Genomic DNA, 12,906 nt, shown 5'->3' with positions numbered 1-12,906 from the left:
TGTCGATCTGCTCTCGCAATATGCGTTTCAGCCCCTGGACGTTTATTCCGTTGTCGCTGAAGATTTCTATCGGCGGGCGATGAAGCGTCGTACACAAGATATGCAGGAGGCCATTGATAAGCTATACGCTATCTCAAGGTGTACAGCTCGTACGGTGAGACATGTGAAGAGGGCGATCCACCTTTTCACGTTTGGATGTCCTAGCTTTGTTAGAAGTGGCCTAAGATAATCCAGCACAACATAGCTGAACGGACGGACAATCATAGCCTGAAGGATGTGTCACCATCGGTGGATTACAAGAACGTGCCTTGCTAATCTTGTACAGCTGATAGCTATAGGCGACCTTCTTCACGATTCTACGTTGACGGAGCTCGTTGACAATGGGTTCGTTGTTACGATGCCGGTAGCGACGATGATAGTCTTCTACTAAAAGGTTGACAGCACGGTGCCGATGGACGGTAGAATTAACGGAAACCAGGTGTCGAAGGTCACGATCACCGCTACAACAATACGGCTTCGCTACCGCAACAATACGAATTCGTCAAGCGCAAGCATCAGCTTTACCAAGTTACTTTTCCGGTCTAGGGGTAGTTCCGTCGATTCGGATTTATTCCTCTCCAGGGTAGCAATTTCACCCAGGTATCTTTCTCGCTGTACGAGTTCCAAAATCGTTCGTTCTGCACTGAGCAACTCAGCTTGTGAAAGCGGACCACGGAGCCTTTGAGCAGGTTTTGCGACGATGAAGATGAAACGTAATGCGTAGGCTACGATGCGTAGCATTTTATTCCATGATGAAAAACGCTTAAAGTCCAGTGTCTGAACGAATACGAAAAGGTACAATATTAATGATCTGATGTCTTCGGTTGTAGACTCGATTGAATTGTCACTACTAGGCCACGATTCTTCTGGATTTCGCGGGAATTCTGGCTTTCCGGATTAAAGTAGGGTTCACGACCCCACTTGGTTGCATCATCTGCTGGGTTATGCTTAGACGGAACCCACTGCCATTCGTTGACGCTCGTAGTTTCCAAAATTTTCCCACCTCTATGAGCTAGAAAAGGTTTGTAACGTCTTGGATCTGTGTGGATCCATAACCTCGCTGTTGTATAATCCATCCAAAGGAACCTCTTGAAAAATGTTATAGGTTGATTATCCTAGACAAACTTCAGTAAACGTGCACCGAGAACACGTTCCATCTCCAACAGCAGTTCAAATGTGTAAGCTGCACACGAATACGCTATCGTGGGTGTGAATATCACGCACTAGCAATTTCGGCCATCTTAGCTTGTTAAAGCACAGAGAAGGCGGCATGGGAGGGTTTTTTTTCTAATTTCGGTAAAAGGCGGAGAGGCGCCTAGTATATGGAACACCGGTAATGGAAAGGTTTTTTTTTTAAATTCTTGCAGAGATTTTTTAAGAAATTTCTGGAGGGCATTATTAAGATATTCCTTGATGAATTTCTCCAGGAATTCTTTTGAATAGATTTCTAAGGGTTCCTTCTCAAACTCCAGCAAGAAAAACTTTACACACTCTTTTGGAGATTTGTTTAAAAAAAACGAAAATTTCTTGTCGACCGATAACTCCATTAATATCTCCACGAATTCTTTGAGAAATTCATTTAGAAATATTTCCAAAGAATTTCTTCGGAAATTCCTTAACAAATATCTGAAGAATTTATTTCTGGGATCTTTGCAAATGTTTTGTAATGCGTTTCACCAAGAATTTCCCGAAATGTTTCTCCAGGTATTTCGCCAGGAAGTTCTTAAGAAACTTCTTCTAGGATGTAAAAAGAGAAATTCGGGTTAAGTACTGTTCCTTTCAATTCCACTTAGAATTTGCATCCCTTGACAGATACGTAATTTGACCTCAACTGTAAGGCCGTTCGCAATGCTGTTTTATTTTGTATGGCGAGTTTTAAAAATTTTAAAACTCGCCATACAAAATAAAACAGCATTGCGAACGGTCTAAGGTCGTCTTCAGTGTCTCGTACTTCACTCGCACTTGACTCGACTGGAGTCGACCTTACAGTTGAGGTCGAAATACGTATCTGTCAAAGGATGCAATTTCTTAGTGGAATTGAAAGGAACAGTACTTAACCCGATTTTCTTTTTACTTACCACTAACTTTACTTCCTCTAACTTTTTCTTTCAGAATTTTCTGCTTTGATTTCTTCAGAAATTCTTACGTGAAGGTATATTTATTTCCAGAGATTTCTTCAAAATTGCAAAATTGAGAAGTTACTTCCTGAAAAAAAAAAATCTGAAATTCTTCAAGTAAATTATCCACAAATCCCAAAGGGATTTATTCGGCAACTCTTCCCAGGGTTCTCCAAGATTTTTTTGAGAAATTCGTTCAGTGATTCCTCCAGAAACTTCTTCATGTTTTCTTAGAAAAAAATGAAAAAAAAAATCTTGATAAACTGCTGGAGTAACTCTATCAATGAAAGAATTCTTGAGAAATTTCTGCAGTGATTCCTGGAAATTCTGTGGAGGAATTTCTGGAAAAATCTCCTAAAATGCAGACATTGCAGACAAAGGTACTTGTGGATTTTCAAGAAATCCTTCATTGAATTTCTAAAGATTTCCTGGAGGATTTTCTGAAGGGATCTTTGGAAGAACTGCTGGAGGTACCTCTGAAAGATTGATCAAAGAAAAAATCTCGTGCAGTTTATGAAAAGATTTCTTTGAAGAATTCCTTAGAGAACCAATAAAGAAATTAAAAAAAAATGGAGACCCCTCTACACATATTCTTTGAAACATTTCTTGAAAAAATCTTTGAAAAATGCTTATTAAATGAAGTACTGCAGCAGTTGTTGAGAGAATCTTCTGTGGAAACCCGTGAACCAGTTTCAGGATATTTTTTGAGAAACTCCCAGTATAGTCCCAGGGAAAATTCCTGGAAGAATCCCTGGAGAATTGATTGATTGATTCGTCTTTATTAAAGAGACTTTCACCCCTGGAGAAATTTTCACAAAAATTCGGCGACGTAGAAGTTTAGAATAATTAAGAATATACATATTAATCTTTTTTTTTTTTTTTTTTTTATTCCTTGTTGGGTATATAAGTCACTGCGACCTGTTTTTAGATCTATTGTGACAAATGCCCCAGTTTTGTTTAGCTATGTCAAGTTGACGTATCACCATTGGAGTTAGCAATAATCAAACCTTGACATATTAATCTTACTATGCATAATCATAACGTTCTGCTATTTACACCATTTAGTAGAAATTTACTGCAAATTGAAATTTTCATGCAAAATTCGGGAACAAACACTTACATGTGCAACATACAGATTTCTTACGGGATCTGACTGGATTTACGGAAACTTGGTGTTTTATGGCTTTCAGCCACAGTTTCAAAATACAGACAAATACAGATTTTCTAAAATCCTGGTACAGATTTTTGGAAAAATCATCTGGCATCACTGCATGACTGGTATGATCCGAAATAGGATTCCTGAATCGTGTAACTGGTGAGTGTTAGTGCTGCCAGCTTGTGTTGTCGCAAGAATTCATTAGTATCATACATAAAACCCACTGAAAAGCGACAAAAAACTTCTATACTACAGGTGCCGAAATCGCAGTGGTCACACGTTCACTTCATAAGTGGATGGTCATGGGTTCGATCCCATCCTCGGCACTTGCAATTTTTCGTCAGTTGCACTTCCCCGGGAGACACCTGACCCTCTTCTGAGCATATCCTCTAATGGGACCCGGAAACTTGAATATCGGCTAACAACTTATAACATAACAGGGTGTCTACTCATAACTCAAAGTTGTCCAGGTTTTTTTCAGATGAATTTTTGAAAGTTTATAATTAAAAAAATGACCCGAATTTTCTAAAAATTATAAAGGGTGACTTAGGGTATTATCGGCAGGTTTATTCTCTTCATCATGAGGGATTTATGTCGGCCAAATTTCCTGAATCTTGATCATAATCAGCTTGGTTGGGAAGGATTTGATGCCAACTCTGAGTTCAACAAGTTTCAAAAAATCCCCCATGATGAAGAGAACAAAACTGCCGAAAATATGTAAATTCCCATACTCTTCAAAAAATTTAATTCCTGGAATTTCTTCCTAAGTTTCTTCCTTGCTTTCCGCAGGATTTTTTCACGAGATATCTGTTTGAGTACGTCCCGATATTTCTTGCAAAGTTTTTCCGATATACTTCCAGAGATTTTCGCTGGATTCCTCCTGAAGATCCATCTAAAACTTTTCAGAGTTTCTTCATGCATGTTATTGGTTGAGCCTCATAGCCATGCGGCTAGAGTGCGGATGGATGAGGGTTCGATTCCACTCCGAGCAATGAATTTTTTTCACGAGAATAGCTTCTTATCCGTAGCGACTCCGTATTAAGTTTCGTTCAATCGGTACAGCCGCCGGCGGAAGCCAGTGTCCATATCTTTTTTAGTGGTTTTTCGGGATAGCTATCCAATAGTTTATGTTGGGATTTTTACCGATAGTTTTCCTATATTTCTCTTGTTTTCCTCGCGGAACTTCGTCCGTAGCTGCTTACAGGATTCCTTGAGGTTTTCAGAATTCCTCCTTGGATGTCCTTAATATTTCTTCTCGGGATTAATATTACCTAGAACATTTTTCGAGATGTCTCATTTTTCTCAGGTTTTTCCTGAAGTTCCTGTCGAGATTTCTTCAATAACACTTTGCGGAGTTTCTCGCAAGATTTTATTTGAATTCTCTCAAATATTTCTCCAGGAATTTCCTATAAGGTATTTCGTAAGTTATCTCAGGAGACATTCTGAGGAAAACCCGTAAAAGAATCCCTGCAATAACTTTGGGAGAAATCCCAAAAGGAGTATCCAGAATCTCGGTACAATTTCTGGTAAGGATTCCGGGAAAAATTTTGAGAATGATGCAGAGAATACCTGTAAAAAAAATCTCGGGTGGATTACTGCAAGAAATCCGGTACAACTACAAGGAACAGCCTCTGGCTCTGATACAAAAAAAGAATTCAATGAGAAATTTCAGCAATAACTCCTGTGACAATCCCAGGAGGCACTCTGGAAAAAAGATTTTAGGAGAAGGTCCATGGTAAATAAAGAAAAATTCTGAGAGACATCCCATGACCAACTTAGGAAGGAATCTACTGAGAGAAGTTTCAGGAGATACTTCAGAAACCCTTGGAGGAATTTTAGTAGAAACCCCAGAAATAACTCCTTTAGCAACTCTGAAAGAAATACTGGGAAGATCGGAAGGAATCGCGTAAAATTTCCATGCGGAAAGGAGAAAGAAACTCCACGATTTATCCCGTCAGAAATTCTTGAGTACTCGGAATAAATTCTGGTAGGAATCCTACGAAGATTACTTTGGGCAAAACACTGGAGGAACACCGGGAAGAAATAGCACTCCCGTGAAAAACTCCAGGAGAAATCGGTTGGAATTCAGGAATCCTGGAAGGAATCCGGAAGCATACCTTTCCGGAAAAAAATAAAAAAGAAAATACCGTCAAAAATTCAGAAGGAATTTTATAAGAAATCCTAGGAGACATTCCAGGAGATATTCCTAAAGAAGTTCCAGAAAGAAACCCTGACGGAATTTCTGGAAAAAAAAACCTTGCAACGAAATTTCTATATGCATTCTTACTACCAGGTTTTTATTCATACGACCCAATTTTTTTTATCGGAGTAAAACTTCCCTGAGTAGTAGGCCGTCCCTTATTTTGCAAAAAATTGAAATGTTATAAGTTCGTTAGTGGAAAATGATCGTTTTAGCTAAAAAATGATCGTGTCAAAATTTGAAGTCCGTATCTCAAGGCTAAGTGGTCCCTCAAGGGGCATAAAGTTGTCAAAAATTGTATGGGACCAAAAAAGCATGAATTTTTTTTCGACAAAACAAATACGCTATTCCACTGAAACCGGTGATTTTAGGACCCTAAAGGGCCAAAAATGTGCTTAGATTTGCGATATCTCTACTCATTTCTGAGTTATTGAACAAAATAGGGTAAATTTCCTTCGGAATCTAAAAAAATGGTCAAAAATGCTGTCTTTTCAGTTGATTTTTGTCAATATCTTGGTAACTAGTAGAGATATCGCAAATCTAAGCACATTTTTGGCCCTTTAGGGTCCTAAAATCACCGGTTTCAGTAAAATAGCGTATTTGTTTTGTCGAAAAAAATTTCATGTTTTTTTGGTCTCATACAATTTTTGACAACTTTAGGCCCCTTGAGGGACCACTTAGCCTTGAGATACGAACTTCAAATTTTGACACGATTATTTTTTAGCTAAAACGATCATTTTCCACTAACGAACTTATAACATTTCTAAATTTTGCAAAATAAGGGACGGCCTACTGAGTAGTCAAGATATTCCCTGAGTATTCGAGGTTTTTCCCTGTTAAATCAAATTCCCTGAGGATTCCCGGTTTTCCAGGTTTTTCCAAGTAGTAGACACCCTGAATCAAGAGCCACATCAAGAACATCGTGCTCATCATTCTACCATGGATAGGGTAGGAAAGAGACAGCAGCGCAAAGCCAACAAGTTCGATATAGTAGAATTAAAATTTAAAAAATATTTGTTTCAATCGTAATAGAAATTTAACTTTGACATCAGATATGGCAGAGGAATAAGACAAAATCTTTAATAAATCTACCAAACATTGAAGGACAAAACAAAATCTAGAGATATTTTAAAACACTTGAATAAGTAAGAAAAAATATGTGACACTTGAAGAAGAGTTTTATTTATTTAATTGATAACTTGCAAAATGATGCAACACGAAGGCTGAATACATAAGGCTTAGGCTCGAAAGACAGAAAATTATAACCGGCTTATGGAAAGGACCAGGAACTTATATCCCCATCCAGGAGCTTGAGTTCAACGGGTAGTCTAAGTACTAGCCAGGACCCGAGCCTCCAGGGGAGAGTGAACAACTTAAGGCGGTAGCTGGTGGAACGCTTACTATTAGAGTGTACTCATGTACGGTCCCCCCTTCTCGAAGTCATCCCTAACGGGCGTACCGCGAAGGTAAGGAAGAGAGAGAATGAGTTTTTAGTGGGTCGATCCCCACATCACCCGAGGAACCACCTCTTGGGTATCTGTTGCAGATTTTCTCATTCTATGAAAAAAAAAAAGGAACTTATATGTTGTATTGGTATCGAAAATATTTAAAAATATTTCTTTTTGCTTTTTTGAAAGTCGAAAAAATCAAGAAACAATATTTAAAAGCATTTCACCATCCTGGGCTACTTGGAAAAATTTTTAGGTTGAAAGTAAGCTTTTTACAGAAAAATAAAGAAAAAACTAAGGGTAAGGGTTTTGGAAAATTGAAATTATATGACATCGAACAGAGATCCGCGATGTACATTACTCTCAGTGTTTTTTTAAAGCTCTTCAAAAATCCTGAAACATCTTCGAAGACATGATTTTAATCCAATCCAACAAACCGTTTTCTAGTTATACTTTTTTGAAGATATAAAAGTGTTTTTCACACGCCTTTTTTAAAAGTTAGGTGAAGAATATTTCAAAGCAAAGAACATGAAAAAACTGAAAGAGACCGCGTTTAAGCGATTCGTGCGTTGAGCTGAAAATGCTCTATACTCTAGTACAGTAGATTAGTTTATTAAATTTATATGCGTAATATGAAAAAGCAAGGAATAATGGTCAAGACGTACTAATTAATCCAGAGAAGATAATAGTCGAACAAAAAAGTCACAAAACAAGCAACAAAGAAGGCGCGGCGATTACTCTTCATGCCAACTGGTAACAGATAATGACATGATCTCGAAAATTTTTGTTGCAGACAAACGGATGCTGAATTTCTTGCGCTCTTTTCAACTCATGCATAACCTACTACAGAGCGCAACATTTTTTTGGCTCAAGAGCAAACTTATGCAACTTATGACAGATTTTGGGCCGCTGAATCCGAATCCGGGCTCAGATTTGCTCCAGCACGTCATAATTTTGAGCTATACCTTAATTTATAGGGCAAAATATGCGATTTTGTAAAGCCAGCCATCAAAAGGTAAATTGGTCAATTAGCATCTTAATTAACGACTCATGCAAAATATTTGGTTTAACCAAATCGCATTTGATAATTTTGAGCGATTTATGTTAGGTACGATATTCCCCAAGTCACCTTCCAAAAGTTGCATGCAAGTTTACTTACAAACATAAAATGCTTAAATCTATTAAAATTGATTTGGAAAAACGAAATATTTTGCATGAGTCGTTAATATAGATGTTAATTGACCAATTAACATTTTGATTTCTTAAAAAATATATTTCCATGCTGTACGATATTTACCCTATACTGTTTAAGTTGGGACAAACTTATGTACCACTGGATGGGTTGTCGCAACAAATGCAGGTAGCGACATTGTCATTATTGTTGCACAATCGTTGAAATTTGATTCAATGACTAATTCTCATGTTTGCAAAAGTCTACCCTGAAGTTATGAACAAGAGCAGCAAGAAGCCTTTACATTTTTGTGAATGTGATCCCAGAATCGATATCAAGTAATTAACACTTCTTCTGTTTCTTGACGTAACGTCCTACCTGGGACAAAGTCTGCTTCTCAGCTTAGTGTTCTATAAGCACTTCCACAGTTTTTAACTGAGAGCTTCCTCTGCCAATGACCATTTTGCATGTATAAATCGATCGTGTTGCAGGCACCACGGAGGCACTCTAAATCCAAGAAAGTTAGGGAAATTTCCATTACGAAAAGTTCTAGGAATGACCGGGAATCGAACCCGTCAGCACAGCCGTCAGTATGGTCTTGCTGACTATCCGTGCGCTTACCGCATCGGTTATATAGACTGTTTCAGAAATTATAAATACACTAACGATAACCTGCCATTTCAATTTGAGCACAATATCCAAAAAAGTTTCTTCTAGCTCTTATAGTAAACATGCTAACGAAGCAAATAATATCAATTTTGTTGATGTTTCTTGTAAAAGGTCAAAAATAGGGCTCTGTAAACTAGATGATTAAAATTTTAAGTTGCACAAAGTGGTCAAAAAATGTAGCATAGTAGAAAAGAAAAATATCTCACAGATAAAATATTTAATTTCCAAACACAATAAAAATTGCTGTATCGATAATAAAAGATATTTCTCGATTGGTAAAAGTAATTTTTACTGGAATATTTAATCAAGAACCACCATTACGGGCCTTCTCAAAACATTTTTTTTTGTTTCAAATTTCTCAACAACACCAGTAGCAACAAACGTTAAGCAAACGAATGTCTTAATTACGGTTTACTGCATTCGTTTTTATGGTATGACAAGCCTTGCCATCTGAAGGATCGAATGAGCTGAAAAAATAAGTTTGTTTAGATTAAATGCGTTCAGGAAAGCTAAGAAACTGTGTGGTAGTTCTTATGTTCCGTAGAAAACCTTAAAAAATGAGAAACTTGATCTCCGAAAAAATGTTGTGGAAATGCCTTTATCGATTTTTCCTAAATTTTGATCAAGGCATTCCTTAGACAACTTGTTGAGAAAGCGAATGTTATAAAAATTTAGATAATTTTTGGTATTTAGTGATAAAAAATATTGAAATAATTAAAAAACACCTTTGTGCAAATGCAAATTTGAAAAATTAAGTTATTTGTTAGAGAACTCGACTGTTCTTTAAAATATCAAGACAATTGAAAGGAAATATAAAAATATGGAGTACAATATGCTATACTCTGAAAGAAGTTGGTAAAAATCATCAGGACAGTTCATTTAATTTAAGTGTATTTATAATTTCTGAAACAGTCTATATATGGGTAATTATCACCTTGAGCCACAAGCTCGTGTAAATTACATTACCACTCACAACCTGCAAAACCAGTCAGTGATTACAGAAAACCGAATAAACATTCTGTTTAGCACTATCACCCACCTGTAAAATGTGAGTCACTTGTTGGATAGTGCCTCCATGACAATGATCATGAAGTCACTGGTAAATAAGCATTCATCGGAAGAACAATAATGATCAAAGCTAGAAATATAAAATTGTATGGTGTCTCTAATCTGCAGAATAAAAGTCAAAAAGTCCTAAATTGATTTTAAAGCGATTATAAGTCATGTCACACTATGAAATCATCATAGCAAAATGCCCAACAACAATACAAAACAACGTCACTTTCAGTACTTACCTTCAGTGACGGCCGGAATTCGCTGATAAGCTCTGATAAGCCACGTTCGTCGCCGCTGTTTCACCGCTGTATCTACACAGATCTGCCTTCACCTGGATGTTATCTGGACAAACGTGAACCACGATGATAAACTGCAGCAATTGCTTCATTCACCCGGTCGCCCGATGACGACGGCGACGACGCAAATGTAAGTAACACAAGACACCACCAACACGCAAAAAAAGATCAACATAGAAAAAGGTCGTAAACCTACTACAGAGGATTCGAAACCAATCGAGCTCTTTAATCACACCTCATCGTAGAGTAGAACCTTCCGTTGGCACGCTCTTCAATCGCGTTCCCGTTAAACAACCCGAGCCGAGAAAGCAGATTAAAGCCGGAAAATTTCCATCCTATGTGCAGCACGTATAAAACAAAAATGCGCGATTACCATAAAGAACCGAACACGAATCATCACAACGCAACAACGGCACGGCACATCACCACCGCACCGACGCGACGACGAATGGATGGATGCGTTGAATGGCTTCGGATTCTTCCACCGAGAATTATAACCAATTTCGCGAACACAGAGCTCCGCACACAAACGCTTTCCGCGACTGGCGGGCGACCGAGAAAGGGGGATTCCTCGAGCGAGATTGCTACTGCTGCCTACAGGGTGTGGGGAAATTGTCTGTACATCATCGCTATGAAATGCTATTAATCATACACTATGTGTGTCAGGAGTTCCATAGATCCGCAATAAAACTAAAATAGAACCATGTAGGTTTCAAAACGATTTTACGGGCCTCACAAACACTAATTAGTCGAACATTTTTAAGGATATTAAGTTTAAGTTTAAACAATTGAAATACTTATTTGAAAGGTAAAATATTTAGTTATAAAAGGAGTTCTGATCGTCTCAAAAATACGCATTTACGAAAAACAACATCGATGAATCCAGACAATTTCCCCATCCACTGTACCTCAGTTCATGCAGTTCTCCTCTGGATTCTTACTCGAGCGCACCACCAGCATCAGCAGCACCGAGTGCGCGGTTCCGTTGGACGGTCGTCGTCGGATGGAGAACTCTTCAATTATTAACAACAAATTTTTCACGGGTTTTTTCATTCGCCCCCCTTCTTTCATCGCGACGTGAACTGTTTACTTCAGCTGCCGGCTGATGTACGAAGACAACCACGACGATGACGACGATGATGTGCGATCTACTGCTACTTGTACCACCGCGCCACGCTGCGCCACCATGCCGTTCCATTCAAAGTCCGGCTCTAATTTATAAATATCGCATCGTCATCATCATCATCACCACCAGCATCATCTTCTTTGCCAGCGCGAGATCAGCGCAGCAGCATCATCCGCATTACACTTTACACATAGCGAGAGGTGATGTTAGTAGCAGCAGTCATCGTGACGATAACTTTTGCTCTCCATGTTATGGAATTGATAAACGAAGGCACAATTTAAATCGATTCGGAAATTCGATCGATACCTGGAAAGAAAAAGAGGAAACATAGAATTAGTAATTGAAAATACTGTAGAAAATAACACCCACTGAAACATGATCAAATGAAGTCTTTCGTCCCATTGTGGCCTAAATTTGTCCAGACGGGTTCTGTTATAAGAAACATTCTTGCATGAATTTCTTTTTCCCCTTTGAACCCCAACATAGAAACGACTGCATAAATTCACACATTCAATAAAACAGAATACTGTTTTCGGCAAAGTTGTTGCAAATTGAACTTTCAGAAGACTTACTGAACATGATAGATTACAAATTTGTATAATGAAAAAAGTTACCGTTACACCCGTAGACTTTAGAATCAAAACTCAAGAACAATTTGGATGACCTTGGATATCCCGGCTGATCTGATACTGTGTATTGAACTTTCAGAAGACTTACTGGACATGCTAGATTACAAATCGTCTTGTACCGACTTTTCGAACCCTCTAAGCAGAATACCCTCTATGAATGAGTGTAATCAGTTTCGTACCTTTTAATTCCGCCCTATGTTGCTTATCCTTTGACAGATACGCGTGGATAACTGACACTGAGGAAGATTACAAGTGGTAGTCGAAATACGCGTATCTGTCAAAGGATAAGCAACATAGGGCGGAATTAAAAGGTACGAAACTGATTACACTCATTCATACAAATCGTCGCTTTAAATAATGAAAAAAGTAACCGTTGCACCAGTAGACGGTAGGGTCTAAACTCAAGAATAGTTTGGATGACCTACAATATTCCGACTGATCCGATATTGTCAATTGAATTTTCAGAAGACTTACTGGACATGATAGATTACAAATCGTCGCTTTGTATAATGAAAAAAGTTACCGTTACACCCGTAGACTTTAGGATCTAAGCTCATGAACAATTTGGATGACCTTGGATATCCCGGCTGATCTGATACTGTGTATTGAACTTTCAGAAGACTTACTGGACATTATATATTACAAGCCGTAGCATTTTAAAATGAAAGAAGTGACCGTTACACCCGTAGACTTTAGGATCTAAACTCAAGAACAGTTTGGATGATCTAGGATATTCCGACTGATCCGATATTGTCTATTGAACTTTCAGAAGACTTTCTGGGCATGCTAGATTACAAATCGTCGCTTTGAATAACGAAAGAAGTTACCGTTACACCCGTAGACTGTAGGATCTAAACTCAAGAATAGTTTGGATGACCTAGAATATCCTATTCTGCATCAAATTCCACCCTTTTATGCTATTGAGCACTGAAACTACAGAAATACGGAGAAAAAACTGTATAATAACGCTTGAAAAAAAATCTGGCTTCAAAGGGCGAA

General features: G+C 38.0%; 1 protein-coding gene across 3 annotated transcripts in view; it reads right to left on the bottom strand.

Moving 5' to 3' along the window:
* The window catches only part of LOC134284327 (uncharacterized), a 161,736-nt gene extending 150,156 nt beyond the window's left edge, over positions 1 to 11,580 (bottom strand). For 2 of the 3 annotated variants that reach the window (XR_009995759.1, XM_062843165.1), the window contains exon 1: positions 10,096 to 11,580. The gene's annotated coding sequence lies outside the window, so the exon portion shown is untranslated. The remainder of the gene's footprint in view (positions 1 to 10,095) is intronic. The other variant, XM_062843166.1, reaches the window with a different exon arrangement.
* Between the last annotated feature and the right edge of the window lie 1,326 nt (positions 11,581 to 12,906).

This window comes from Aedes albopictus, chromosome 3, assembly GCF_035046485.1.
Source record: "Aedes albopictus strain Foshan chromosome 3, AalbF5, whole genome shotgun sequence".
In the NCBI taxonomy this organism is placed as follows: Eukaryota; Metazoa; Arthropoda; class Insecta; order Diptera; family Culicidae; genus Aedes; species Aedes albopictus.
This window is presented reverse-complemented; position numbering and strand designations above follow the sequence as displayed.